Raw genomic sequence first — 5,585 nt, forward strand, 5'->3', positions numbered from 1 at the left:
GGGTTTTAAACCCTAAACTGAACTTTTTCCTTTCAGCCAGCATTAGAGTTTTAAACTCTAAACTGAGCTATTCCATGCAATCAGTATTAGGGTTTTAAACCCTAAACTGAATTTTCCTTTTAGTCAGCATTAGGGTTTTAAACCCTAAACTGAACTTTTTCCTTTCAGCCAGCATTAGAGTTTTAAACTCTAAACTGAGCTTTTCCATGCAATCAGCATTAGGGTTTTAAACCCTAAACTGAATTTTCCTTTTAGTCAGCATTAGGGTTTTAAACCCTAAACTGAACTTTTTCCTTTCAGCCAGCATTAGAGTTTTAAACTCTAAACTGAGCTATTCCATGCAATCAGTATTAGGGTTTTAAACCCTAAACTGAATTTTCCTTTTAGTCAGCATTAGGGTTTTAAACCCTAAACTGAACTTTTTCCTTTCAGCCAGCATTAGAGTTTTAAACTCTAAACTGAGCTTTTCCATGCAATCAGCATTAGGGTTTTAAACCCTAAACTGAATTTTCCATTTAGTCAGCATTAGGGTTTTAAACCCTAAACTGAACTTTTTCTTCCAGCCAGCATTAGGGTTTTAAACCCTAAACTGAACTTTTCCCTTTCAGCCAGCATTAGAGTTTTAAACTCTAATCTGAGCTTTTTCATGCAATCAGTATTAGGGTTTTAAACCCTAAACTGAACTTTTTCCTTTCAGCCAGCATTAGAGTTTTAAACTCTAAACTGAGCTATTCCATGCAATCAGTATTAGGGTTTTAAACCCTAAACTGAATTTTCCTTTTAGTCACCATTAGGGTTTTAAACCCTAAACTGAACTTTTTCCTTTCAGCCAGCATTAGAGTTTTAAACTCTAAACTGAGCTTTTCCATGCAATCAGCATTAGGGTTTTAAACCCTAAACTGAATTTTCCTTTTAGTCAGCATTAGGGTTTTAAACCCTAAACTGAACTTTTCCCTTTCAGCCAGCATTAGAGTTTTAAACTCTAAACTGAGCTTTTCTATGCAATCAGTATTAGGGTTTTAAACCCTAAACTGAATTTTCCTTTTAGTCAGCATTAGGGTTTTAAACCCTAAACTGAACTTTTTCCTTTCAGCCAGCATTAGAGTTTTAAACTCTAAATTGAGCTTTTCCATGCAATCAGCATTAGGGTTTTAAACCCTAAACTGAATTTTCCTTTTAGTCAGCATTAGGGTTTTAAACCCTAAACTGAACTTTTTCCTTTCAGCCAGCATTAGAGTTTTAAACTCTAAACTGAGCTTTTCCATGCAATCAGTATTAGGGTTTTAAACCCTAAACTGAATTTTCCTTTTAGTCAGCATTAGGGTTTTAAACCCTAAACTAAACTTTTTCCTTTCAGCCAGCATTAGAGTTTTAAACTCTAAACTGAGCTTTTCCATGCAATCAGTATTAGGGTTTTAAACCCTAAACTGAATTTTCCTTTTAGTCAGCATTAGGGTTTTAAACCCTAAACTGAACTTTTTCCTTTCAGCCAGCATTAGAGTTTTAAACTCTAAACTGAGCTATTCCATGCAATCAGTATTAGGGTTTTAAACCCTAAACTGAATTTTCCTTTTAGTCAGCATTAGGGTTTTAAACCCTAAACTGAACTTTTTCCTTTCAGCCAGCATTAGAGTTTTAAACTCTAAACTGAGCTTTTCCATGCAATCAGTATTAGGGTTTTAAACCCTAAACTGAATTTTCCTTTTAGTCAGCATTAGGGTTTTAAACCCTAAACTAAACTTTTTCCTTTCAGCCAGCATTAGAGTTTTAAACTCTAAACTGAGCTTTTCCATGCAATCAGTATTAGGGTTTTAAACCCTAAACTGAATTTTCCTTTTAGTCAGCATTAGGGTTTTAAACCCTAAACTGAACTTTTTCCTTTCAGCCAGCATTAGAGTTTTAAACTCTAAACTGAGCTATTCCATGCAATCAGTATTAGGGTTTTAAACCCTAAACTGAATTTTCCTTTTAGTCAGCATTAGGGTTTTAAACCCTAAACTGAACTTTTTCCTTTCAGCCAGCATTAGAGTTTTAAACTCTAAACTGAGCTTTTCCATGCAATCAGCATTAGGGTTTTAAACCCTAAACTGAATTTTCCATTTAGTCAGCATTAGGGTTTTAAACCCTAAACTGAACTTTTTCTTCCAGCCAGCATTAGGGTTTTAAACCCTAAACTGAGCTTTTCCATGCAATCAGCATTAGGGTTTTAAACCCTAAACTGAATTCTTCCTTTGTTCGGCGTTAGGGTTTTTAAACCCCAAACCGAACCTCTCCCCAGCTAGCCGGTGTTAGGGCTCCAGCCCTGAACTGAACATGTATATCCTCTTTCATCAATTTTATGAACTTCCTGGTGAATAATTAACGAAATTTTCCTAGTAAAACTGGGGCAGAAAATTTCGTTCGTTTGTTTGTTTTCTCCCGCAGGTCTGACCTCGAGCCACATGGATCGAAATGACCCACGAGATAAATCCCAGTTCGGAATCAAAGAAGAAAAAAGACAAAAAGAAGATATCCCGAGATATCAGAGTAAAGGGAAAGCAGATCGACTCCAACATTTGACTAAGGTCCTGAACTCTGCCAGTCACATTTTATTCGGTATCCCGGAGATTAAACAAGTCGCCGCAACTCGCAAGCATCAAGATTCAGATCAGAGTCTACAAGCAGAATCAGCTAAGACCCAAGATCAAGTCGTGAAAGAATCATAGATAGGAATCTTGTAACTAGCAGTTGACATACATATAAGTAGTTAGTTCAGTTTCTAATTTTCGTTTGGTTGTAATAAGGCGGTCAGTGACGTAGCAGTGACCACAGCAGCAGCAGTAGCAGCAAGCATTGCAATCCCATGGTAGTCCCAACTACCAAAACTTCCCGAACTACATTGACCTGATTCCTGTTTAGCCCAGGATATGTAGGAAATCTTTGAAGCAAGATTCGGTCAGATCTTTCAAAAACATGCTTCATACGGAGTAGTCCATAGGCAAAAATCGCTCATACACGCTCACTTTATCTTTGCACGAAAACTCTTCGTGTTTCCGAACAAAGAGGGGCAGCTGTGAGCACGTGATTTTTGTTTTACGCGACAATCGCTCCAAAAGAATTAAAAATGTATGTGTCATGCGTAATTTAAACCATGACCCGTTTGTTAGATGGAAAATTACAAAAATACGCATTTTTTTCTTTTGTCCTGATTTGTTGCCGTGTTTAATTTTGCCTACTTTTAACATTTTATCCGCGTGAAATAAATATGTTAAGTGTTAATTAGTGGTGCTTGGTTTTATTTAATTAGTTTGTGTATTTAGGAAATTAGAAATAAAGAAAAAGAAGACAAAATTTGTTATAAAATGAATTTGGGCCGTGCCCATTTCAAAATCTGGAGCCCAATTGAACAGCCCAAACCCCCAGTCCGAACAGCCCACCCCCAGGACACAAAACGACGTAGTTTAACACCAAAACTACGTCGTTTCAAGGCCGATCCATCTCAACCATTCAAACCAAACTGATCCAACGGCCAAGATCTCACACCCCGTACCCACTAACAAACCCGACCCGTCTCACCCGGACCGAACCCAAACCCTCAAAACGACACCGTTCCATTTAAGCCTTCAGATCCAGACCGTAGATCTAGATTGATCTAACGGTCGAGGTTCACCCACCCACTAACTATATAAGCCCTTCACCATACCCTGCCTCCCCTAGCTAACACCCCTGCCTTCGTCTTCACCGAACCCATCCCCTTCAAACCCTAGCCGCCCCTGCACACCATCACCAGAAACCCGGTGGCCTGAACGCCGGTGACGTCCACTTGAACACCATAGAACCCCCTCACCACCCTGAACATAGACCTGTTAACCGTTTGGTTCGAATCACCCCCAGGTCCTCGAATCTTCATTTGAAGATTCGAGTCAAAACTCGATCTAACCCAACCAACCCCAGTTTCATACCAGACACTCCCCGGACCCTCCTCGTGACCAAACCATACTTGGTTTGGTCCGAATCTAACCAGGGAAACACGAATCCCAGATCTAAGTTTTTGAACTCTAGTTTTCCCTGTGCATGTTCCGTGTTTTGTTCAAAACGAAGAGATTAAGGTCTAATGGACCTTAATCGAGGTGTTTCTCATCTGAGAAACACTTCGTTTAAAAGTCCATTCAACCTTAAAGAAGGTCTGTTCAAACACCAGTGGATTTTTCTGATTTGTTCCTTAAAAAGATTTGAGGTGAGTCTTGTTTTCTTTTCTTTTTGTTTTAGTCCGTGTGATTTGTTTTAAATATCTGGTCATGTTTTGTTTCAATTTGTGTCTTTAAATTTACCACCTTCTGATTGACCACTTTGCCTGAACCACTGTGTTTTGTTTGAACCCCTCCTATTCTGATAAGACATGTCTATTGGTTGTATTCCAAATTTGTACTGACTAACTGATTCCTCAAAGTATAATCCTGCTTAATCAGTATAAGTCGAGTCATGTGTCCCATGCTTTTGAATGTCTGATTTGGCTACGTTTGTGTATGTTAATGCTAATATAGTCGAGTCGACATGTGTCGTCAATTAGTTTCAACTGTCCGAACAATAACAAATCAACTTGCTTCTGTTGAACATTTGCCTGAATCAATTAAAAACCAAGTCCTATTACTTATAGTCGTGAATATGATTTCAGAAACCTAAGGCTTGGTCTGTAACTGAAATCTGAGTTGGTGGCATGTGCACTTGTGCACCTCATGTGCTTTGTGCACAGCCTGTTTCCTTCATAAAAGGGCTTTTAATTTTAAAATGTGTTGACAGCATATGCTGTCAGACATATTCTACTGCCCATACCTTGCTTTAAGTTTAAAAAGTATTAAACCTTTTAAAAGTAAGTCTGCCAGGGAATGTTGATGGAGGTTATATACTTAAATAACTAATTGGGATCTGAAAAGGTAAAAGACACATGGGAGGGGTACTGTGACATTTTGAAAACAGGCTGTTAAAAGAGATAGTGTTGAGGCTTATAAAAGGAGGAGGACCTGGGAGATAAAAGATAGACAGAATGGAGGGGGAGAGACAGAATTAGAGAAGAAGAGGATATACACTGGACCTCGAGGGCTGTAAAAGAAAAACACACTGTGAGGAGTTTGGAAAGGAGAGCTGAAATACATACAAATAGATACACATAGATAGAAAGAGGTTAAGAGATAGAAGGGATACAACCAACAATCAGAAACTTTTTCCTCCTATTATTATTGGGTTTCAGTTGCTCAACTTTGTTCAAATCAATTCTGGTTCTTTGAAATTCCAGTTGTGTCTATTAGTCGAGTGTTTTCATTGGTTTACTACTGGTTTGGTCTGTCTGGAGTTCTGATTCTACTCCACTGGGTATTGCTGTTATTTGGCTATTGCTTTCTATTGGCCATAGTTGCATCTCTGCACTCAAGCCTGTTTCTTGTTGTATTGCTTTGCCTGCTGCTATTCTGCCCTGCTGCTACTGATAGTGCTGTGATTGCTGCTGCATTTTGTTGTCATTGTACTCTGCTGACTGCCCTTTTCTTCAATTGTCAAATATTTCCAGGTACACAACCTCTGAAACCTTGTATTGTTGAAAGTTTGAAGTT

Source organism: Nicotiana tabacum, chromosome 18 (assembly GCF_000715075.1).
Source record: "Nicotiana tabacum cultivar K326 chromosome 18, ASM71507v2, whole genome shotgun sequence".
In the NCBI taxonomy this organism is placed as follows: domain Eukaryota; kingdom Viridiplantae; phylum Streptophyta; class Magnoliopsida; order Solanales; family Solanaceae; genus Nicotiana; species Nicotiana tabacum.